Here is a 25,563-nt window from a genome sequence, read left to right on the forward strand (position 1 = left end):
GTGGAAATACGTTGTGCCCGGAGTAAAGCCGGAAGAGGCTGCTGCCTGGGACGAGGGCGACCAGAAAGCACGTGCTACCATCGGGCTGCTGCTGGCTAGGACTCAACACGGCCACATTCGAGCAACGCGAACCGCCAAGGATGTGTGAAAAACCTGCGGAAACAGCACGAGAAGAAGTCGTTGACGTCGAAGGTGCATCTGTTGAAACGGATCTGCGATCTCACGTTCCAGGAAGGAGACGAAATCGAGGACCACCTGGCCGAATTCGAGCATTTGTTTGAAATGTTGGCCAACGCTGGAACGAAGCTCGACGACGATCTCCAGGTAATCCTTGTTTTCCGTAGTCTGCCAAGCACGTTCGACGCACTGACCACCACACTCGAACACCGGTCGGATGACGACCTCACGCTGGCTCTGGGGAAGGATAAAATTATCAACGAAGTCCAGAAGCGCAGTGAGGCAGTTCCGGCGGATTCAGCGGTGTTGAAAGTGGACGGAAAATTCATGTGCCACCACTGCCAGAAGGTCGGTCACAAGAAGCAGGATTGCACGTTGTGACAGAAGCAAAATCGTGGTGAAAATTCTCGGAGTCAACAAGCGGTTGCTACGGATACCAAGAAGGTTGCTAAGCAGCATGCAAAAGCAAGGAAGGTGGCGTCGACTGAAGAAAATTTTGTGTTCAGTGCACGAGAAGGACCAGCGACAAAGTGGATTGTGGATTCCGGCGCCAGCTCGCACATGTGCGCCAACCGGGAATATTTCTTGTCAGTGGAGAAGCCACGCGACGGTACGCCAAGTTTTGTGACGGTTGCTGACAGAAAGAAAGCTTCCGTGAAAGGTGTCGGCAACTGCCGAATCCAATGCTATGGACGCGATGGTGAAGAGAAGCAGGTGGAGGTGACCGGAATGCTGTTTGTCCCGGACCTGGACATGAACCTTGTATCGGTAGGAAAGCTTGTCCAGAAAGGCGCTAACGTGAAGTTCAATGAAGACGGATGTACGATTGCCAGTGGTGACAGGATTGCTGCTGTGACAAGGCGTTATAATGGTCTCTATCATCTGCAAATGGTGGAGCGCGTGGGTGCTGTGATCGAGCCGTGCAAGGCGAAGAGTTGCTTGCATGACTGGCACCGCAAGCTTGGTCATCGGGACGTCGCGGCCATCCAAGAGCTGGAAAGCCGTGAACTCGCCACGGACATCAACATCAAGAGATGCGGTTTGGTTTTGCCATGCGAGACCTGTGTGCAAGGTAAGATGACACGGTTGCCTTTCCCGAAGCAGGCAGAAAAGAAAACGAAAGCTGCGATGGATCTGGTCCACAGTGATGTGTGTGGGCCAATGCGAACCGTAACACCGGGTGGTCGTCGGTATTTCCTGACACTCGTCGATGACCACAGCCGGTATACAACGGTGTGCCTGTTACGGAAGAAATCTGAAACGTTCGATGCAATCCAGGACTACGTACAGAAAATGAAGACGCAATTCGGCAGACCGCCGAAAGTGCTGAGGTCCGACCAAGGAGGGGAATACCGTGGCTCTAATCTGGTGGCTTTCCTAAAGAGTGAAGGTATTCAACAGCAGTATACAGCAGCATATTCACCGCAACAAAATGGTATTGCGGAAAGGAAGAACCGCTCGCTGGTCGAGATGGCCAGGTGTTTGCTGCTGGAGGCAGGTATGTCCAACCGTTACTGGGGTGAAGCGATTAGCACAGCCAATTTTCTTCAAAATTTGCTGCCAACGAAGGCGGTCGCACTGACTCCATACGAAATTTGGTACGGTGTGAAACCGGACGTCTCGAAATTACAAGTTTTCGGAACAGCAGCATATGTTTTCATCCCTGATGTCAAACGAACGAAGCTCGAATCCAAAGCTGAAAAGCTGACCTTTGTCGGCTATCCGCTGCAACACAAAGCATGGTGGTTCATCGATATGAAGACGAACAAGGTGACGATTAGCCGAGATGCTCGTTTCATACCATCGGCGAATAACGTGGAGCGCTCTGTGAAGGATGAAGGTACGTCATTTTTGCCCTTATCATTTTTCGATGTCCAGCAAACCGAGACGGAGCAACGTGGAACAGCTGGTCAGCCTGAACCGGCAATCGAAGCCAGGAACGACGCAGCTGGTAGCGACAGTGAAGAAGATTTCCCAGGATTTGAGGACGATTCGGATACAAGCCTATACGAAGATGCGGATACGGTGGATCAAATCTCAGAAACGGGATCAATCCACGACGAGGGTACGGTCGCCACACCGAGACGATCATCCAGGATGAACAGGGGTATTCCACCTCAACGCTACGGTACTGCTGACGGAAGAGTTGCGCGCCACAATGACGATGAACCTCGTACCTACCAAGAGGCAGTAAATAGTCCAGAAGCGGATATGTGGAAGCACGCAATGAGGGAAGAATTGCAATCAATGGACGATCACAACGTGTGGGAGCTAACTACATTGCCAGCCGGCAAGAAAGCCATCGGATGCCGCTGGATTTTCAAGAAAAAAGCGGACGAAAGTGGACAGGTAACCCGGTACAAGGCACGTCTAGTCGCCCAAGGCTTTACACAAAAATATGGAGTCGACTATGACGAAGTTTTTGCTCCAGTGGTGAAACAAGTGACGTTCCGGACCCTTTTCTCCGTTGCAAGCCGACGAAATCTTCTGATCAAGCATGCTGATGTCAAGACAGCTTATCTGAACGGAGACCTGGAAGAAACCGTTTACATGCGACTGCCTCCTGGATGCACCGCTCATGAAGAGAGCCTAGTGTGTCGGCTGCGAAAGGGGTTGTACGGGCTAAAGCAAGCCGCTCGTATCTGGAACCACAAATTGGACGACGAACTCAAGCGTATGGGTTTCGAGCCATCGAAGAACGACAGTTGTCTCTACGTCAGGAGGAGCAAAGGTAAACTGGCCTACATTGCTGTCTACGTTGATGATTTCGTTTTAGTGTGTGAGACTGAACGCGAATACGAGGACATCATCAAGCAGCTAAACCGACATTTCATGGTGACATCTCTCGGGGACATCAAGTTCTTCCTCGGTATTCAAGTCACGCGATCAGAGGAAGACGTTGCGCTGAACCAAAAGAGCTATATCCGGAAGCTATTGGCCAGGTTTGGTCAGGAAGATGCGAAACCGTCCAGCATCCCGTTGGATCCCGGCCACCTACATCCAAAGGAGGAGACACCGCTGCCCAATAACCACCAGTTTGCCAGCTTAATTTAAGGGTTGTTGTACGTGGCCATGTGCACTCGCCCTGATGTTGCAGCAGCAGTTTCAATTCTTGGACGAAAAACTAGTTGCCCATCACAGGGTGATTGGGTTGAGGCCAAGCGTATCCTGCGGTACCTGAAAGGTACTATTGATCACGAACTGATCCTTGGAGCAGACTCCACTCAACTGGAGGTATTCGTAGATGCTGACTGGGCCGGACACGAAGGATCGGAAATCGACCACGGGCTATCTGATCCGGTACGCAGGTGGTATGATCGGATGGTGTTCCAGGAAGCAAGATTGTGTCAGCTTAAGCAGTTCGGAAGCCGAATACGTTGCGATAACGGAAAGCTGCAAGGAGTTATCCTGGATTCTACGCCTATTCGGCGATCTGGGAATCCAGACCCAGCTACCTGTTACAGTTCACGAAGACAACCAGAGCGCCATCAAGCGAATCTAATTTCAGTGAACGGCGTTCGAAACACGTGGATACAAGGTTCCATTACGCTCGTCAGTTGAAGCAGCAAGGAATCATCAGTCCACAATACCTTCCAACAAGCGAAATGATTGCAGACATGATGACGAAGCCTCTTCCTTGTGTCAAGCAGTCAAGATTCCGGATCGCAGCTAGGATTCTTCCGTCGAGGAGGAGTGTTGGCGAAGATGATCTAGTTAGCGAGAAAGACCCAAGTAACCATGACGCTGGATATAGAGCATTAATTTTGCTTTATAGTATATTATATGACATGCGATATAAAGTTGTTTTGTCATATAGGTACCATTCAAGTAGGTTTAAAGTCGAAAGAAGCGCTACTATTGTTGATTTAAAGCAAGCTTTACGATTGCTAAAGCATATAAAATGCTTGTACCATATAGCTAATGCAATGAAATAGTATGGAATGCATACTTAAGGCATCATGACAACAAAAGAAAAAAAGTATTTTTTTTTTTTCATTTTTCTGTCTATTTTTATCTTCTCATACCTGTTCCGATACTCTTACACTGATGTTTTTTATTCTATTTCGGGAATTGAACCTAGACTGCTGAAACTGGACCGCGATGAAGCTCGGACGCGCTAACGCTGTGCTACGACTACCATGTATTTTGCACCTGGAAAAATGTGCAACATAAAGTAACGTACACTAAGCTCGTGCTTTATTGAGTTGTGTTTTCAGCAGCTCTAAAAAGTTGTGCTAGGGTCTGAATGCCATCAGTTATCTTACTCTTCCAAATCCATTCGAAAACAAGCGACTACAGAACCGATTGATCCACAAACGAAGATAATATAAAGATATAAATTAGGCAGCATCCATTTATTACGTAACGCCAAAATCGAGATTTTTAGACCCCCCCCTCCCCCCTCCGTAACGCTTTTTTGTATGAAAACCCAAAATTTTTTGTATGGACCGTAACGCTCGGCCATACTCCCCCCCTCCCCCTAGAGCGTTACGTAATTTGTGGACGGCGCCTTATTCTGTGTTAATTCTGTTCTTATTGTTTTCATACGTGCTCACTTCTATCATTTCTTTTATAAAATCGGGGCACTATGTTAAATGAGGAATCCAATATCTCAACCCCACATAATTTTTGTTCCCTCAGCATCTGATTGTTGAAAGTCCCAAACAGAAACCAAAAAACCATACGCAATATAAATTTTCAAACAGCAACATCTGAGCATAATAATCCAAGTTCTACGCAGCAATCCATGAAAATTTGGGTTTGTTCTTTTTTTCTTTTGAATGGTTGTGTTTCTAAAATTGTTCTTCAGATTTTTTTTCGAACTGATGAATTTTTTTTGTTTACAACGATGAAAGCATTAGTAAAGGCATATATAAAGTAATAAATGCTTGCATTATTGATTGCCATAAAGCTTTTAACATGGTAATGCAATGAAGCATTAAACAACGTCGCTATAGAACTATACCAAACTGTCAAAATCCTATAATGCTTCAATGCTTTCATGATGTAGAGTAAACGCTTTATTACTTGACAGGTGTAGAACAAAAGTTATCTCGCATTAGCTAAACTATAATACGATTGAATTAATGTAATGATATAATGCTTGTGGTTACTTGGGGAATCAAAGCAACCATAGGTTAATAATAAATTTAAATAAAATTCATTCCTAGTTTGTCTCTTGTCAAGTCAAGTTGTTTTTTCTTTGAAGAGTAGAAACCCGATCTACGGCCATTTACCATCCAAGACACTCCTAGGTGCTTCAAAGCACGTTTCGATGCTATTACGTGCTCTCCGACTACGATCTATATTCTTTGGACTGCTTTGCAGTTGCTGACCAGATGCACTTCCGTTTTGTGATGGGCAATTTGTAGCATAACCCCAGTCATCCATCTTTCAACAGTGACCCACCATTGATTCCGTCCAGCATTTCTTCAAGCGTCTTGCCCATTACCGTCAACACGACGTCGTCTGCGAAGCCCACAATGACGACTCCTTTCGGAACGACGATAATACGCCGTTGTACATGGAATTCCAGAGCGTTGGGCCGAGTATGAACCCTTGTGGAACACCAGCCATCACTCTTATAGACCTTCGTCGGTCTCATACACCAGTACCCTATTCTGGAAGTAGCTCTATAAAATCTGGCACAGATAATCGGCAACCCGCATACTCCGCTTTTTCTTATACGCTTTCTGGGCATTCTCAATGACTTTTTTTTATCTGTATTAACGAGATTTTTAGCCCTGGGCTAGTTCATCTCGGGACCCACGCTTTACTTCCCTTCCGAAGGAAGAACTCATATTTTGTGAGTTTATAAGGAGTGGGATTCGATCCCACGTCCTCGGCGTGATAGTCAAGTGCTCTAACCATCCAACCAGATCCGCTCCACGTTCTCAATGACTACCCGAATCGCATCCACCGTCGATTTTCCCATACGGAAACCGATCTGCGGCTTTTAGTCTATACAATAGACCTTGGTGATCACGGAGCCCTCGTAGAATGAAGACATCAGTTCCTGAACAGAGGCCAAGGGCTGAAAGTCTCTTTAATAAGGACAAATCAATCGATCAACCTGAACAGAGTATTTACCCGTTATCCATATCGCCGTTATCCGCGACCTGGTTGCCGTTACCGGCAGGTACTCGGTATGGGTTCGTAATGATGACGATATTCGTCGTCCACCCAGCAACTGCCAGATACAGCAACACAATGGTTCAGGTTGTGCTGTGTTATCTACGCTGTGACTTGTTGGCTGTGGCTTTTTTGAAGGCCGAATACTTTGGGCTTCTCGATGGGTGCTGGCTGTTCACGGATTTCCCGGAACAAATCAAGCACATGGTTAAGTTTGCGAAGCCTTGCACCTTATGGCCTTCACCCCCATATCGCCTACAAAGCTTCCAACTGTCAAGGCCTTTACAATCCCACGACTTCACAATTAAATGTTACTTGAAGGAAACCTCCGGTGGTTGGTGTGCGCCCAGCGGACATACCGACCAACCCATCTTGAGCTTACTACCCATAATAAACTTGTTAGCATTCGCCACAGGTAGTTGAACCAAAGCCACCTGTGTCCCTTCTGGACCGTTCCCTAGCCGAACGACTGTGGTGTTCACCATCTGCACCTTGCACTGTTGCCTCAGCGCTGTTAGAAGCTCTGATCTCGTTCAGCTTTGTAACCTTTAGAGTCCATTCCGTGTGGAAAGCCCCAACCTCGAGACCCTTACCAAGGATCTTTTCCGCCAAACACTAGTAGATGACGGCCTTGTGAGCCTTCTCACGCTTGAGCTCGCCTGTACGCCTGTAAGAGTACGTCGAAGTAACGTCGTCTCAATTGAAGCCTTTAAGACTGCCGAGTACTTATCAGGTATCAGAAGGCCGGCTCCAGAGGCACGTTATCCTCCATTTGGGACATTTGTGCCATCGCCAAAATAATAGCCTGTTTCATCATCTACCTGAGGGAAAAGGAAGGAAATAAGCCTTAGCTCATGAGAATAAACACCAGCACCTGCTCGACCTTCGAGAAGGGAGCCATCAGTGTAACATACGATGCCGTCTGAAATACTTCTTTCCAGATATCCAGATGTCCACTCTTCCCGGGAAAGGAATTTCGTGGAAAATGTCCTATATGGAAAATTACAAGCATTTGTAAGATCGCTTGGAACAAGGACAAATTTGTCCCATTTCACCAAAAGGGGGAAACAACGAGGTGTGTGTTGATGTGCGGTTCACAGTAGTTTCCTCTAGTAGACCGAGTACTCGTAGACGGTAAGTGCAAGAAAGTGCTTCTTGTTGGAGATGAATGTGTACTGGAGCAACGTCAAAGAGAACTTCGAGCGCTGCCGTGGGAGTTGAAGAGAACGCTCCAGACATCGCCATTAAGCACATCCTTTGGAGATGGCCTAACTTTGATTGGAGCGTTCTTATTTCGCCGTTTTGCCACCACACTAGACATCCATAGGCCAATATTGGTCGAACAACAGTTGTGTAGATCCATTTGATATACTTGGGTTTTAGACCCCAAGTTGTACAAAAGGTTCGCCGGCATTGCCCGAAGGCCATACAAGCTTTCTTGATTCTGAACGCAATGTGAGGTGTCCAGGAAAGCTTGGAATCAAGAATGACTCCAACGTACTTTACCTGTTCAGTCACATCGATTTCAGAATCAAAGAGACGCAAAGGTCGAACGCCATTACGGTTTCGCCTTTCCGTAAAAAGAACAATAGATGTTTTACTCGGATTAACCGAAAGGCCATATTGGCGACACCAACCCTCAACTACCTGAAAGGTGCTTTGCATCAGGTCGAAAAGGGTGGTGATACACATACCAACTAACAATGCTAGGTTGTCGTCGGCAAAACCATAAGTAGGAAAACCGCTATTATTGAGTTGCCTCAATAGCGTATCTGCTACGAAATTCCACAAAAGTGGTGATAAGACTCCACGGAGTTTCGCATATAAAGTAAATGGCATTACACTCGACCGCGTAACATCAATCAACGACTTGGGAGTAACAATCGACAACAAACTGAACTTCGCGGAACACATTACCAAGACCACTGCTAAGGCTTCCGCCGTTTTGGGATACATTCGCCGAAACGCAAACGAGTTCCGAGATATATACGCGTTGAAGGTACTGTACTGTTCGTTGGTCCGTAGTATTCTTGAGTACGTCGTACAAATCTGGGCTCCACATCACGAAACACATGTAGCTAGAATAGAAAGAGTGCAACGCTGCTTTGTACGTTTTGCACTCCGAAGATTGCCGTGGAACGATCAGCTAAGATTGCCGCCGTATGAACACCGTTGCCAACTGATACGACTCGAAACATTGCGGCAGCGGCGAGAATATCTGCGAAGGATGTTTGCTTTTGATATTCTCAGTAGTCGTGTTGACGTTGACTGCCCGGACCTCCTGCAACAGGCGAACTTTTTGGCTCCGGTGCGTAGGTTACGACATCGTACGTTGTTCTGGACTGCATTTCATCGCACTGGATATGGGCAGAATAATCCACTGGAAAAGTGTTTCACACTTCTGAATAGTTTAGATTTTACGTTTGACTTTAACCAGAGTAGAGATAGTTTTAAAAATAGTATAAGGCAATTAACTTAAGGTTGTTCAGTCTGTACATCTATAAGCTGAAGATGGTGAAATAAAATAAAATACGGGTTTCAGACTCCCCCTTGGGGGCATCCACAAACACTCAATTTCCTAATCCCTGCTAAACGCAATATCGAGAAGAGATATCGGTTTTTGAGCATTTGGTGAATCCAATTGGAAATCTTTGGAGATATACTATGACTCCGTGCGGCATCCAATATGGCATCGAAAAGCACATTGTCAAAGGCACCCTCGATATCTATGAAAACACCCAAACAAGATTGCTTTTGGGCGAATGCTTTCTCGATATCGTAAACAACCTTGTGTAAAAGCGTCACAGTGAACTTACCAGATTGGTAGGCATGTTGGTTCACATGAAGAGGCACGTTGGCCAGATGAACATCACGGATGTGATGATCCACAATGCGTTCTAACCATTTCAGAAGAAAAGAGGTCAAACTGATAGGTCTGAAACTCTTTGCTTCTTCATACGACGCAGGACCCACTTTCGGAATGAACTTGACAGTAATATCCCGCCAGGATTTGGGAATAAAATCCCTTCTGAAGCAAAATAGGATAAATCCCATCTGTCCCAGGAGATTTGAAAGGAGTAAAGCTATTAAGTGCCCACTCAATCGATTCTATAGTTACAATACTCCGAGCCGAAACCAGGGAATCGTAACTACAAGAAAAGACATCAGGTTCATCCGAAGATGTAATATCCACACATCCAGGGAAGTGTGTGCTGAATAAGCATTCCAGAACCTCCTCATCAGAGGAAGTCAGATCGTCATTTGGCAAAAGAAGTTCGTTCACTCGAAAATCCTTAGATTTCGCAAGGATTTTATTTAACCGACTGACTTCACTCAAACTGGAGACATTTGAACCAAGGTTTTTCCAGCCGGATCGTTCAGCAGACCGGAGAGGTTTCCTGTAGGCCTTGCGAGCCGACCTGAAAGCCTCCAAACCAGCCGAACGTCGTCTGTTCCAACTCTTTCTACATTGTTTCCTGAGTTTCGCCAGATCACAGTTCCACCAAGGGGTTCCTCTTGTGATCTTCACAGACCGTAGGGGGCATGCTTCTTCAAAAGCTTCCATGATGAAGGCCGTTGTAGTATCAACGGCATCATATAAAATTTACTTGGAGTGTCAATGGATGGTGAGTATCCATGAAATTTGGCTGCAACCAAATCGGTAAAGATATCCCAGTTGTAACATTCACATGTTCAAACAAGATGAAGCGATGGTCAGATAAAGATTCTTCATCTGACACATGCCAATTGGTCAGCTCGTGACTAATTCTGCTAGAGCAAAGCGTTATGTCTAACACTTAGTCTAACACTTTAGTTATTCAGTTGAACATATGGTTCATGAATACTTTGTATTTAAATTTGTACTCAAAGCAGCTTTTTTGGTAACCTAAAGTCTGAAACACTACATACCGATGTAATTCTACTCTATTCCAATATGTGTTCAATAAAGCAACCATGGAATTTAACCTCACCACCCGATCACTCGCCGCCGTATGTTATTTGGATGAAAATTGAACCATGCCAAATGGGGCTCAGCCAATCGAAATGCATACGTCCTATTTCATTGCCAGCCAGAGCCACCATCCATTCACCATTTCCAAGCTAATACCTTAGGGTGGATGCGGAAATTCTATACTTTGCAGCTGGCACCACATTCATATACCGACCCCCATATACACTGACTGGATGGATACACTGGAGAGTGGTTGCCACTTTCGGTGAGAGCTATCGGATTTCCAGGCTCCATCCAGGCCGCTTGTAACCCCTGGCTTTGCTTGGTCGCAGAAAGCCTTTTGCATACACACATGCATGCCCTGAATCCCCACCCCTCCATTGTCAGCCAGCAGCAGAAAGGGGCTTTGGTTTGAGAAATGATATCAAAATCCAATTTATAAAGCAAAAGCAAACAATGTAACACACCGAACTGGGGAATCCCTTTCACGTGGATACTTGCTTGCATATGCTCTGCTGGGCGCATCTCCGTTGCCGTTATTGTTGGGACCCGGGAGGGGAGGGGCAGATGTGCGGAGAATATCCTTGAACTGGAATCCACATTCATACAAGTCAGAGATTGGCTTTCTGTCACTGCAGGATTTCGCGCACGGGGTTTAATAATGGAAAGGCGACGACGACGACGACGACAACAACAAGAAACTCTTGCGATCTGGTTGCAATCCATTTTCTCACTTACCTAGAGATGTCTACCAGCAGTGGAAGAATTTAAATCTTCTTTGAAAACACGAAAACGTTTTATGCTTCCAGTGCAGTGAGCTATTCGAACTACTAGACAACGGACTAACATGCAATGTCCAGTGGCACAGCCGAAAACTTTTCCTGACAGCTGCGGTGGGCATCGAACCCGCGCTCCTCAGCACGATGCGACTAAATGCTTGATGGCACTAGCTGCACGACCACACAGCCATATAAAAATCTTGAAGCTTCAGCTTAACCCGTTAACGCCCAAGGTGTCTCACAATTTAAATCTTCAAATAAATTTGTTATCAAAGGTCAAGTTCCAATAAAATAAGCATGATTTGATGAAAAAAATTGAAGTCTATGGTGTAGTTTCAAAATAACTCTTCATTGAAGGTCCTCAATATCTGATAATTTTCTTGAGTTCTACTTCAGCACAACTTCTACGCTATCGTTATATTCAGATCCATATAGATAAAATGCAGCTCTAAACAAGTGAGAGAGATGATAACCACTCAGAAAGAATAGAAAAAGGACTTATAAATTAGGCCAGAGATATAACCCGATAAACGCCTAAAAGTATGCAATGCATGGTTCTTGTAATTTCATGTAGTTTCGACTGCAGTGTTCAACTTTTCTCATTTTTTTAACAAATCAAATAAAGAGAGCTCACTATGTGTGGCATAAGCAAACGTTAAAATATTTTAGAAGTTAGATTTTACACAGATAATTATTTCTAATAAAGTAATTGAGTTTTTCCTTCAGCACCCCACAAACTCTCTTTACGTACTCACCATACGTAAACTTTTTAGAAGTTTTTTTTTTATATTTAAAAAAGAAAATCGTGTTAAGTAATGTTCCATTTATTTTGTCTCCTTTGACTATTCGACCTCAACTATATGGTCGTCTTCGGTGTCTCGTATTTACAGGTATTCTACTAACACGCCCAGGTTCATCATCATTCCTTGTTTTGATATAGAATTTCAACCAGATATACTCTACCCGGCTTCTCCACTTATGTTTTCTATCGACACGAATGCACACTAATGTGTAAAGTGTCGAAATTAAATTAACTAACTAACTAACTCCACTTATGTTTGTACTACTGTACTGATTGTTTATTCGTGAACAATATGTAAATTTTATGGTGTTATTCTGGGCACTAAGAAAGTTATATCGAAAAGATAATGTGAAATCCCCGAATGAATCCCGGGATGATATACAGAAGGAATTCTGAGAGTCATATCTGGTAGAGTTCTGAGGGAATCTCAACTGAAAGCTTGGTATGAATCCCTGAAATAATCACAGAAGAAACCCCGGGAGGAATTGCTGTATAAATCCCGAGCGAGGATCCCGGCTCATAGAAAGAATTCCATTAGGATTCTCTGAATATGTTTCGACAGGACATTTTTGAAAGTATACTAAAATGAATCTGTGAAGTAATTCCAGAAGAAATCCGTGAAGGAATGCTGGGTAAAATATCTGAAAGAATCCTCTCAGGATTCTGGCAGAAATATCTGAAGTTATTCCTGAAGGAATCCCGTAAAGAATACCTGATGTATATATTAGAGAGATCATGACAGGAATGCCGGCCAGAAGCTGAGCAGACATTCCTGCAAGAACCATAGCAGATGTCTATATGATCTAGGATTGCCTGAAAACAATCTCGGAAGAAACATATATTTTTTCATTTTTTTTCGGGAGGGATCCCTTAAGGAATAACAGCAGGAATCATGGAAGGAATCTTTGAAGGAATTCCAGCACAAATCCCTGAAAGAATGCAGAAAAGAATAACTAACAGAATCCTTTCAGGATTTTCCAAAACAACACCTGCAAAAATCCCTGTTCTCTTCCGGAGCAATCCATACAGCAATCTCGGATGCAATATCTGAAGGAATCTCGGGAATAAACCTGAGAAGATTCTCGAAAGGAATGCCTGAAGAAATCCTGGAAAGATTTCCTGAAGGTATCTCAAAAAAGAACCTCAGCTCATCTAATCTCATCTCAATTCTACACCCTATTCTCTAGCCTCTACCTTACTGTCTTCTTTGCCCTCTATTCCAACCCTCTATCCTACGCTCTATCATAACCTTCAACCCTACCATCTGCCGTACCCTCTAAACTATCCTCTACTATAACCACTGCCATATCCTTTACCGCACCCTCTAGTCTATATTGTGCTTAATCGTACCGTCTACCCTACTCTCTACCCTAACATTTTTCCTTCCCTCAAACCTACTCTCTATTCTACCCTTCTCCCTACCGTCTACCCTATCCTCTACCCTAGCCTTCTACTCCACTCCATCAACTCTATCATTCACCCAAACCCTCTACCCGACCGTCTGCTCCACCTTCTATCCTACCCGCTACCCTACCATCTACCCTTTAGATACGCATATTGCATGGTATTATAGCTCAAACTATCATTCCGTGGCCACTAACTTGGGTATGGTCCGCCATCTTGGGTTTCAAAATTGCGTCGTATATTCATTTTTGAGTTCTACTCATGAAGCCCGATCGATAGATACCCATATTGCATGGTATCATAGCTCAAACTGCCATTCCATGGGCGCCATCTTGGATATAGTCCGCCATCTTAGATTTCAAAATGGCGTTAAATATTGTTTTTTTTTTTTTACTTCTACTCATCATGCCCGATTGATCGATACCCATATTGCATGGTATTATAGCTCAAACTACCATTCCGTAGCTTCCATATTGGGTATGGTCCGCCATCTTGGATTCAAAATGGCGTCGGATATTCATTTTTAAGTTCTACTAATGAAGCCCGATCGATCGATACCCATATTGCATGGTATTATAGATCAAACTACCATTCCGTGGCCACCATCTTGGATATGGTCCGCCATCTTGTATTTCAAAATGGCGTTAAATATTGATTTTTTACTTCTACACATCATGCCTGATCGATCGATACCCATATTGCATGGTATCATAGCTCAAACTACCATTCCGTAGCTTCCATATTGGGTATGGTCCGCCATCTTGGATTCAAAATGGCGTCGGATATTCATTTTTGAGTTCTACTTGTGAAGCCCGATCGATAGATACCCATATTACATAGTATCCGAAGCAGCATTGTCGTTAAAAAGCACATATTCTGGAGTTTTGACCGCCATCTTGGAACCTAAGCCGCCATCTTGAATTTAAATATCCTTGCTACCACCTCCACATCCTAAGGAATGTGTGATTAACAACTCTGCCGAAGCAATGAACTGTAAATTATTAACCATTGTCAAGATTCCAGTGAAATAACTTTTTTTTTGCAACTCGGCACTATAAATACCGACTTTACACTTGCCGTTCTGGCACCAAAACGGCCTACTTTTTCGCACTATATCAAACAGTTGCATTATGGTTCATAATGCAACTCATTTCGGTTGCATTATGAACCATAATGCAATTGTTTGATCAACAATCTGAGTTTCCACCTTGGTTGCCACCGTTTCCACGGTAAGAGCTTGCAAAACTGTGACGGTTATAGCACAGCTTGCTTGATCCAAACTTCAGGTCTAGTATGCTGGTGGAGCACGTGGTCGGTCTCATTGAACTACCGCGAAACATGATGGTACTTACGGAAATGTTCATATTCTAGTAACTAATTTTGGTCATTGCAAAAAATGTTGTATGCAACTCGTTGCAAAACTCGATTTTTACAGCACTCTTCGTATTTATCCAACTCGGCAAGCCTCGTTGGATAAATGTACGACTCGTGCTGTAAAAATCATCATTTTGCAACTCAATGTATAAATAACTATTTCGCATTGGAAATGATGCTCACAGATCGTGACAATATGCATTCTTTGCAGCATCGTTTACGCCACCTAGTAAACCAGTCACATACTATATTGTAAACTATGAGCAAGGTATGGGTGTGGAGAACATCTTCTCTGAAGAAAGTATTCTAAAGTTTTGCATAATTTTTTTTTTTTTTTTGCTAGGTTTCTAGCTGCACTCTGAATAGAGTTGAAACCTCTACACTAGACCCGAAAATAGAAAAGAGTACGTAATCTTTCAGAAGCAGTTTGCCAGCCGTACGCGGAAAATGATATCCATTAAGACACTGTTGCCTACTGACTCAGAAAGTTACGGTAGAAGGTTGGAAAGTTTTCAATTGATCAGTCAGTCAGGATTTGCCTATGTAGTGTTATGGTCACACGGTTTGTGTTTGTCTTCTTGTTTGATTTTGAGGTATGGTTCATTTTTTTTTTGCTCTCGTAAAGTCAGTTCTCGTATGTTTGTACTTTTTTCATCGAATCAATCGAACCCTGTATGTTAAAATATAGTCGATCCTGTGTCAAATTATTTTCTTGATTTCGCTAATCGTTTTCTACTTCTCTGTGTTCATCTCTTGTGTCCCTAAATTGTCATCGGTTCAAAACCCACAGAAACATGTGACTGAACTTCTGATATTTTTCTGTTGGTGTCATAATACCATCTAAGAGTTGAACAAAAATACGCCAAGTTGGTCAGTTAATTGCAAAAAAAATGTCAAAATAATAAAGATTGCATGTCAACTATTATGTATTCATCCACCTACAAATACTATGAAAAATATTAAAATTCGTTCAATTGTCCTATCGATCCTACCTACATAAACCATGTCATTTTCTCAAGCGTAGCCTAGAAATGTCAACCTAATCATACACAAGTAACGTAATAAAAAGCAGTCAGTTTTTGTCCAAAATGTCACGTCGAACGCATTGACGTCAACAATGCGTTTAAGTGTTCGCACGTTAGCTTCGAATCTATCAACACAATTAAGTGCTGCAAATCTCCTTCCCACTATTAATTCTTCGGTCGATTTTAATTGCTTTATTCAAAGAAAATATGACCAACTAACATTGTAAAAATTCGAAAAAAGCGACTCTGACATTAATAAATAACTAATCAAAATCAACCGAGAAACGTGGGAAATAGAGCCCAAACAACATTTTGACGTCAGCTGGTTCCAAAACCTGTCACAAATCCTATAATACTATTATTAGGATTTGTAACGATCTTCAAAACCTTCTCAAATCCAACCGACTTGGAACTATTGCTTGGGAATAGACTCTAATGAGCCCCGGCGGTTCCTCCTGTTTATCGAGCATGTCTGATGCATATGATCAGCCATACTCCATCTGCAGCAGCCGGTTCGTGATGAACCGTTGGAGGCGCATTAAAGTGTTAAAAAGGTGATATGTTTCACTAAAGAACACTACATTGCAATAATCAAAATGAAACTCCTTCACTTTAATACCGTCAACCCCTGCGAACTTGGCCAGGGAGTATTCTAAAGTTTTGCATAATTCTGGAGATATTCACATCCAAAGGACTGTCCTATTTATAGGACGCTGGGCGTTCGGGGCATCTGTCCTATAAATAGGTCGCTGGGCGGATATGGGTTAAACCATTAATTGGCATGCATAATCGTAACCAGGAAAAATTACAAAAGGTACACTAAGGTTTTTGAGGTTGAAGAGTGGTATGAGGTGGGATGATGATGTAAGCGGTCTGTAGGAAAGAAGGGATGTGCGGAGGTGTGTGAGCGGGGGGGGGGGTCTGTTTGGTGGAGGGGAGATTAATACTGGGGGGCTAGGAGGAGTTAAATGGGTGTTTTCCTAAAGGTGATTCCAGTAATATGGTTCTGTTAAGAACATATTAAAAGATGTTCTAGGTTCTAGGGTGTCCAGTTAGCCTAGTGGTTAAGGCTATAGATCGCCAATCCGGAAACGGCTGGTTCGATTCCCGTTCCGGCCAGGAAAATTTTCTCGACTCCCTGGGCATAGTGTATCATTGTACTTGCCACACAATGTACAAATTCATGCAATGGCAGGCAAAGAAAGCCCTTGAATTAATAACTGTAAAAGTGCTCAAAAGAACACTAAGTTGAAGAGAGGCAGGCCAAGTCCCAGTGAGAACGTAGAGCCATAAAGAAGAAGAAGAAAAAGAAGGTCATCCAAGAACTTAGGTTATCCAAAAACTTTCGCCTTAAGATCTAAAAGCGTAATCGATGGATTGTAGCTACATTACTGATACGGTACAAGATCCTACAGGTCCTTAGAGCATAGTTCTGTAGATACGATATTCTAGGACCTCCAAGAACTTCCGCGAGTGAAGGTCTGAAAATCTACGAGTGTAATCAATCAATTGTTGCTATATTATTGATGCGGTGTAACATTCTACAAATCCATGGAGCATGGTTCTAAAGAAAACTACTTGCCAATTATGCTCTAGGTCATTCAAGAACTTGTTCAAGAACTTCGGCGAATAAAAAACTTAAGATCTACTAGCGCAACAAATGGCTTTTTGTTACATAACTGATACGATGTAACATCCTACAGGTCCATGGAGCATAGTTTTGAAGGGAAGTTATTTTCAAGGATATTCTAGGGCATCCAAGAACTTGCGCGAGTGAAGGCCTTAAGATCTATAAGCGAAATCAATGGGTTATTACTACATTACTGATGCAGTGTATGATCCATGGAGCATGATTCTGTAAAGAACTAGGCGCACGGCTCTGTAAAAGTGTTCTAGGTCATCCAAGAACTTCCGCAGGTTTATGCCTGAAGATCTACTAGCGTATTCAATCAATTGTTGTTACATTACCGATACGGTGTAAAATCATACAGATTTATGAAACACGAAGATGTTATTTGTAAATATGCTCTAGGTCATCCAAGAACTTCAGCGAGTAAAGGTCTTAAGATCATACTCAAGCATAATCAATAGATTATTGTAACATTACTCGTGGAAGTTCTTAAAGGACCTCTATTATCTTTGAAAATTATTTCTCTACAGAACTATGCTTCCTGGACCTGTAGGACACTATACTGTATCAGTAATGTAACAGCAAACCATTGATAAAGCTTGTAGATATTCAGGTCTTTATTCGTGGAAGTTCTTGGAGGACCTATAACATCTATGGAAATTTGTTCCAATGTCCAGGGATTCAATATGAATTTTATAAGGTCGGTATACTTGGTACAACTTCTCCAGATATTTTTTTTTTTTCAGAGGATTTCTACAAGGATTTCTTGTAAAAGTTTTAATGGGATTATAACACTACATAGTTTACAAAATAAAACGAAAGTCGTGAACTTCTGTCAACGACGAAAATTTTTGAAGCATGGTTTAGCGCTGATTTCGAAACCGTGCTTCAAAAATTTTTAAGTAGAACAGTTTTTGAGTTTTAGCTCAATATCGAGTTTTACAACTTTTTGAAATATGGAATTAAATAAAATTCTAATATCTTGCGTTTTGTTCAACCAATTTTAAATCTTTTTCCATAAATTTAAAGCTGAATATAATACCATTCGATTATCTGAATGCAGGGTTTGCGTCAGATTGATGAAATTCAAGATATTGGCGAGTTTTGGGGACGATCTCCTTAAATTTTAGCAAAATTTTCAAAAATGTATGAAGAAATATATTTTTTTCTATAACAGAAAAAACATTTAAAAAAATTTTCTCAAGGTTTATTTGACATATCATATGTGGGCGAGTTACAGTAAAAAAATCAGCTCAATCGGAGCATTGGTTACGAAGAATGAGATGTGTGTGAATTGAGCGACTTTGCTTAAAAATAGAACAAAATTCGATTTCAAATCATCAACCTTGTATGGAAAGTCGAAAAAATTTCCGCTCTACTGTATTTTTTTTCCTTCGCGTTTTCGAACTCTGGGCATGATTCTACACCTAAAACGATCATCAGTTTACCGAGTTCAAAAATGCTGTAAACTAGTGTAATTATTTGGAAAATTACTCCTGAGGTTTCTTTGGGACTTTGTCTAAGAATTTTATCGGAAATTTCTCGAACTGTTTCAACCTTGGCTTCATCAGTGAGTCTTTGGCGAATCCCTTCAGGAGCTTCTTTGGGAAATTTCTCAATGAATTCCACCTGGAATTCTTTCAGTGGTTCTTTGGGATTTTTTTAGGAAACTTTAGGGAGTTTCTCAAGGTATTCATTTGAATATTCATCTAGGGACTCTATTGGAGTATTCATCAAGCATTTAAATTTTATTCAAGGGCTCTTCGGTGAATTGCTTCAGGAGTTTCTAAAAAGATTTATTTCAGATCCCTTGGGAATCTTCTGCAAGGACTCAGTAGAGAATTCTTCCAAAAATTCTTTCAGAAACTCATCCGGGGACATAATTGAAAATTTTCCTATTTGATTATCGAAAATTCTACAATGGAGCCTACAGAAATTTATACTAGGATTCGTTGGCGAATAGCTACAGACAATGCCTGCTTTAATGAGAAGAGGGGAGGGGTTGTTGTTTCAAATACGATACTTCAAAAAAGTAAACTTAGCATCCATGGTAGACTTTCACAGCTATTATTATTATTATTATTTTGCATCAATAGGAAAAAAACCCTCTAGAAAAATAATTTCTCGAACAATTCTTTCGTGAATTTCTTCCAAGTTATCTTTCGTAAATCCTTTGAATCATAGAATTAGCATCCACTTTGCAAATTTTCACCAGGGATTTTTACCTGCAAAAAATTTGGGAATTTTTTGGAATAAAAATCTGCAGAGATTTCCTGAAGAATTTCTCAATTGATTGGTTGAATATTGTATTCAAAGATTTCTTCAGGTACTTATTTAAGGATTCCATTAATTCCAGCAGGTATTTTAAAGAGAATTTACCCAGAGATTCGTTGAAATATCATTTTTCTATTGGAAACTTCTACAATGATTTCTAGCGGAATTCCTTTACTGATCCTTCCAGAATTTGTTTGCATCACTCCTCCAGCAACTCCTTGGGACATCCATTCTAGAATTCCCACGGAATTCCTTTGGGAAATTTCTCTATGGGTTTTTGAAGAATTGAAGAATTTGTAGAAGTTGTAGAAGTTGTAGAAGAATTCTTCTAGAGATTTCTTCTGTAATTCGTCCGTGGATATTTTTAAGGTATTCTTTGCGGAAGTTGTACAACGATTCCATGTTGATTCCTTTTTTTAAGGATTCATTGGTCAATACCTTCAAAAATCTTTTGGGAATTCTTTTTGACGAACCACTAAAAGCATTCAAAATTGTTAAAGGGGTGCTTTGGGAAATGTGTCTAACCCCCGATTTCTTCACCCTGGCTTAAGCGTTAAGCCAGGTTTAACTGTATGGGTAAGCCTGGCTTACCGGTTAAGCCGAGGTGAAGAAATTGGCCCTAAGTAATTATATCGTTAATTTCTCCAATGATTCCAACAGGATTTCCTCTACATTTTTCATCTGAAAATTTGTTGGGACTATCTGAAGGATTTATCCAGTAAATCCTAGGTCGATTCATCTCAAAGAATTCATCCCAAGATTCCACAGTAATTTCTCCGGGTTTTCCAACAAGAATTTCTTCAGGGGTTTGTTAAAGAAATTATTTACAGATTTCATCCTAAAAATTTTCCAGGAATCCTTGGAGAGTTTCCTCAGGGACTTCATTGGGAAATTACCTTGGAGATTCCTCGAGGGATTCGTTGCAGAATTCCTCCAGGGATTTCATGAAGACTTTATCTATGAAGTCTATCAGGAATTCTCCTAAGAGTTTCATTGTGAATTCCATCAAAGATATTGAGCTTTGCAAGGATTTCGCGACGATAGGGCAAATGTTCGATCTGTGACAGCAAAATGTTCACACATCCAACAACAAAGGAAACAGCTCGTAAACAAACCGATTAGCCGGAACACCACCCCAAAATATGCATCCGATATTGTTAAACTGTAGCGGCGACTTCAACCAATGCACAATAGGAAAAAATAGGCATAAAACGCGAATAAATTCAATATCTCTGCTCGGAGTGGATGGATTCGAATGAATTTTTGACACAAACTGCAAAAATCTCTATAGTTTCAGATTTTTTTTTAAATTCCTGTTCGGGTTTGTCACTGCGACCAGTTTTTAGATCTATTGTGACATTACCCGTATCCTTAGTGTAGTGCATGTCGCATTACTCAATTGCCATTGAGGGGCAATAAAGTATCGATTTTGATACAGTTTTTGTTTTGTTTTCTTAGAAAACAAAACAAGAGTACTGATATTGGCCATGCATCGGAAACCTAGCATCACCCTTGTTTTACTACTAAATTCTCCTCAGTAGGAAGTTTAGGACCCGGGTTTTAACATTAGCAGCTATATCATTCCAATAACGCACCAATAATTTCAGATAAGGAGAGTATCATTCACCGCACGATGCTGGAAATCAGAGTATCGGACCCGTTTTACCCCATTCTCTCTCTTTTTCACCTTTTTAGAAAAATCCTGGAGTGCAAAATAAACGATTTATTTAATCCGTGTTTGTGTAAAAACTTCCGTAGTATCGAATGGAGCTGGTTTGGCTCATCGCACTGCCCTAAAAATTGGAATATTTTCAAGTAACCCCGATATCCCCTATTTCATTGAAATTTCACATGCATCTTCGCTCGAAGTGGAATGCAATCGATAAGAGCAGGACAAACCCTATATCAAATTGCTGATACCGTCGTGCGGGGCTTCTTTATACACTTTTTAATGGTTTTTCAACTTTATGACATTATAACTCCCAGAGTAGTGAATGTATTTCCACAATTTTTACACATAATAATTGTGAGTATGTATGTAGGATGCATGCAAAATTTGAACTAAATCCATCAATAAACAAAAAAGTTGCCCATACACCAATCGGAGACATCTCATATAGAACCAAAGGACATTTATAATTAAAACAACGCTGCAGTTAAAATTCCGGGTTTATTTAAAATACTACTTTGTACCAGTACTATTGTATACTATATCATACATGATTTCAATAAATATATGCGTTTTTAGGTGGTTCTGTGCTACCTTTGGTATTATGAGCAGCGCGATATTTTAATATAGACTTAAAGGCTGTCTGGGGGCCATCAATCCTTTATTTAGGTTAAACGGTCATTTATAATGTGTATCGATACAAATATTCGATTGTATATGCTACGTCGATACTTTTTGCACGAATTGAGCAACCCTCTGAAATTTATGAATTGTAGAAACAATGCTTACAGAGCAAATGTTCTGATACGTTATGTATATTTTTATGATTCATTCGATGTTCTTTCGCCTCCTGACAAGCAATAAAGGGTTTGTTTGAAAAACAATTTCAACCAAATGAAGGGGAAAATATTGCGTCATAATAGTCCCAAAGACATCAAACAGATTTGAACCATATTTCAAATTCAAAAAATCCATATTCAAAAGTGTCCAAAGTAGCCCCGTGTTTCAAAAGTAGCCCCGCACGACGGTACTATGGAAGTTTTTACATAAATACGAGCTAAATAATCCATTTATTTTGCACGCCAATCGAAAATAAATGATGATATTCTCAAAAAAGTGTGTGTGTGTGTGTGTGTGTGAGAGAGAGTGGGGTAAAACGAGCTCAATACACTGATTTCCAGCATCGTGCGCGAAAATTCTCTAGGGATTTCATCAGATATTGTTTTAGAGCAATTAGGAATTCCTTAAGGTATTGCTTTTAAATTCTCTTCATAGATCCCTTTGAGAATCTTTCTATTTATGCATGCAAAGACATTTAGAAAGGTGTTCTTAAGTTTGATTAAAGTATCACTATAGTTAAACTCTGAATTGATCCAAGAAGGAATTTCCAACGGTATCCCAGGAAGAATTCCCGAAAAAATCTTTGCAGAGATTCTAGAAACAATTTCTAAAGAAACCCAAAAAGTTTGTCTAAAAATCTGAATTACACGAATTGTATCTGTTGTTTTAATATGATCAGCTGCAAGAAAAGCTCAATGATTTCTGTCAAGATTGAACTATAGATGACGAAGATAATCACTTTTCCATTATTTACGAAAGTGACCCTGAACTTTTGGCTAATACATCATATTGAGGGGTGACCCCAAACTTATGGTCGATGACATCAAGAGGTCATTTACTTAATAACTTTTTACCTAGATTTTTAAGCCAAGTTCGACAAGAAGCAGTTGAAAGCTAGTTAGGTAAATGTTTTCCAGAGTTCATTATATAAGTCATGAATGGTCAAAATTTCATTTCAATCGGTTCATTGAATCCGGAGATATAACAGCTCAAAGTTGGCTATGCACAACTAGTTGATGCACTCACAGTAAAAATTTGAGAATATTTAAAGCACTTTTCGAAAAGTTACAGCTAGTGAATAGTGAAAATTTTGCTTGTCCCGATCATTTTGTCTATCCCCTGTAGATGTCTCAGACAAATTTTCCCAGTGCTATTTCCATACCCTGCGAAAAGCCATACCGTAACAGTATATAGACACAGAGAAACAGACGTAACACTTAGAACAAATTTCATTAAAAAACATCGTCACGAAAACGTAATCGCCCAATGTTAAACGTACTGTGTTTGGCCGGGCCGCCACTAGATGGCCGTAATGAGTAAACGTCAAACAGGAGCAAAAACGATACCAGTGCCGCGTGTGGTCGATCGACCTACTACTGAATATTCGAATCAACCGTTAAAAATATGATCGATGGAAAGCAATGAGAGTGTGATGTCTGTTTCTCTGTGATATAGATGTTCACAACAGAAAACGTGTTTATTAAACAAATTAAAATTTAATTTTACTTAAAGAAATCCACGTACTCCGGTGAGAATCAAACCCACAACTCTCAATTGCCGGGGCCCGTGGCGTAGTGGCTACACATTTGCTTCATAAGCAGATGGGCATGGGTTCGATCCCAGCCCCGGCACTTTCGTCAGTTGCTCTTTCTCCCCTAAGAGCAGCTGACACTGACCCTCTTCTGAGCCCATGGCTCAAATGGACCCGGATATTTGGACATCGGCGAACGGCAACTCATAATGTACCCCCAATCGGACTGGATAAAAGGAACAACCAACAGCCAACACAGCAACATCCTCGTGCTCATCATTCTACCATGATAGAGTAGAAAGTGAAAGCAGCGCAACGGCAACCAGTTCAATGTAGCATAATTAATACAGAATACATTTAGGCGCTGTACAAATTGTAAGTACAGTTTCCAATTGGAATCGCTTACGCAGTGCCCTAGTGGACAAAAGAGCTGTAAATTAGGTTAAGTGATTGAAGAATAAAAAAAAACTCTCAATTCGCTAGTCGGGCACTTCTATTCCCCCAAGCTACGGAGCAACTTAACTACCTCCGTCGCCTGATGGCGTAGAACGTAACTTAGTTCCACTATTGCACAGGTGTTCAGATCGGGAACACTAAATTGAAAAGCACGCTTTGCGCCAGTTGGAACGTGACTCCACGAAAATGAAAAGTGAGTTTAAAGCATTGAAGTTTTAGCAGGACTTCACTGTACAGAAATAGCCACTGTGCATGTTGCTGCTATTACCATATACAGGGGATGGCCAAAATGTTTGGGATAGGCAACTTTTTTTCTCCCACCAAAAAATTCAACATGCTGTAACTTTTCATAGAGTTCATCAAAAAATCTCAAATTTTGACTGTTTATCAACCAGTTATACTTGCATCATTGGTACAAATTTGGGCTCTATTGAATAGTTTTTAACGAAGTTAGAACCGTTCGGGTAAAACACTATTTTTTAGACAACTCATTTTTGAGCTATCATATCTCGGAAACCAGAGAACCGAATTGAATGAATTTTTTAACGTTTATCAACAATATATTGTTACTTAATACAACGTTATAAAATATAATATTTTTTTACGGCGAATTAAATTATACCGGGTTGAAATTTTTACCCATATAGAGGAAAATTAGTCAAATTTACAATACCACACAAAAAATACTAAATGTGTTCTTCCTAAAGCTAAATTGGCTCTAATATATCAGATTAAAGATAACTTGAGAACAGAAGTGGAAAATCTTTGTACACCAACACCAACATTTATTGACATTAACGTAAAAAAAATACATTTTTTCGAGAAAAATCCAAAAAGTGTCTATCCATGATAACTTTTTTCAACGTTCAAAAAGTATCTATGTTTTAATAGTTTTTGAAGCATTTGTATATTGTTAGTGTACGTTCAAAATTTCATTCAATTCGGTTCGCTGGTTTCGGAGATATGACAGCTCAAAAATGAGTTGTCTAAAAAATAGTGTTTTACCCGAACGGTTCTAACTTTGCGAAAGATTAATCAATCGAGCTCAAATTTGTACCAATGATGCACATATAATAGGTTGACAAACAGTCAAAATTTGAGATTTTTGGATGCACTCTATGAAAAGTTATAGCATGTTGAACTTTTTTTGTGAGAGAAAAAAAAGTTGCCTATCCCAAACATTTTGGCCATCCCCTGTACAAACAGGAGCTCTATCACACGAACAGCAGCCAATCGAACAGAAACAGAATGTATATGCATCAGGTCTACGACTTTTCTAGACCGAAAACGGATTTGAAAGTTGTCCCCGGCCTTAATTGCTGACCTAGTTGAAACTTTTTTGTTGGCCAGTGCTGTCGGTTGAAACGAGAGTAGGTACGATAGGATACTATACTATCGATCAAAAGTTTGAGGCCACCTCCTGAAAGTATGTTAAAAATATGTATTATTTCGCTTCTGACTCAATAAATTGTAGAGGTTTTCAAAATTTGATAACAACAACTTCTGAATGTGGAGTGC

The 25,563-nt window shown here is 41.1% G+C and overlaps 1 protein-coding gene across 5 annotated transcripts in view; it reads right to left on the minus strand.

The window, feature by feature from the left end:
* The window catches only part of LOC109422876 (serine-rich adhesin for platelets), a 209,378-nt gene that overhangs the window by 93,456 nt on the left and 90,359 nt on the right, over positions 1-25,563 (minus strand). The window lies entirely within an intron of this gene.

This window comes from Aedes albopictus, chromosome 1 (assembly GCF_035046485.1).
Source record: "Aedes albopictus strain Foshan chromosome 1, AalbF5, whole genome shotgun sequence".
NCBI lineage: Eukaryota > Metazoa > Arthropoda > Insecta > Diptera > Culicidae > Aedes > Aedes albopictus.